We start from the raw sequence: 598 nt of genomic DNA, 5'->3' as shown, positions 1-598 counted from the left end.
CCTTTGGAGTACATGATGAAGTGCTACCCAGAGATCAAGGAGAAGGAGGAGATGAGGAAGATCATCGGGCGATACGGTCTCACTGGGAAGCAGCAGGTGAGCCCAAATCCAGAACCTGTCAGATGGACAGAAGTGCCGAGTATGTCTGGCCTGGCTGGCCTGGCTAAACCCACACATGGTCTTCCTGGATGAGCCCACCAATCACCTGGATATTGAGACCATCGATGAGCTGGCAGATGCCATCAATGAGTTTAAGGGTGGCCTGATGCTAGTCAGCCATGACTTCAGACTCATTCAGCAGGTTGCACAGGAAATTTGGGTCTGTGAGAAGCAGACAATCACTAAGTGACCTGGAGACATCCTGGCTTATAAGGAGCACCTCAAGTCCAGGCTGGAGAATGAGGAGCCCCAGCTCACCAAGAAGACCAACAACGTGTGAGCCCTCTGCCCAGGCTGGAGTTAGGAGCTCCATTTGAGAACTAACAGCTGCTACCCTGACCGCCACTCAGGACAGGACCCTGGGGCTACACTCCTGCATTGCTGCAGTACTGTTTCCAGGCCTCTCCTCATCCCCCAGCCTGCCTTAGCTGCACTCTGT

The 598-nt window shown here is 53.8% G+C and overlaps 1 pseudogene; it reads left to right on the top strand.

Moving 5' to 3' along the window:
* LOC102475820 (ATP-binding cassette sub-family F member 2-like) overlaps positions 1-439 on the top strand; it is a 2,102-nt pseudogene extending 1,663 nt beyond the window's left edge.
* The last annotated feature ends 159 nt before the right edge of the window (positions 440-598 follow it).

This window comes from Tupaia chinensis, unplaced genomic scaffold, assembly GCF_000334495.1.
Source record: "Tupaia chinensis unplaced genomic scaffold, TupChi_1.0 Scaffold148665_1, whole genome shotgun sequence".
NCBI classification, from domain to species: Eukaryota; Metazoa; Chordata; class Mammalia; order Scandentia; family Tupaiidae; genus Tupaia; species Tupaia belangeri.
The sequence above is the reverse complement of the archived record's forward strand: the minus strand, read 5'-3'. Positions and strand labels throughout refer to the sequence as shown.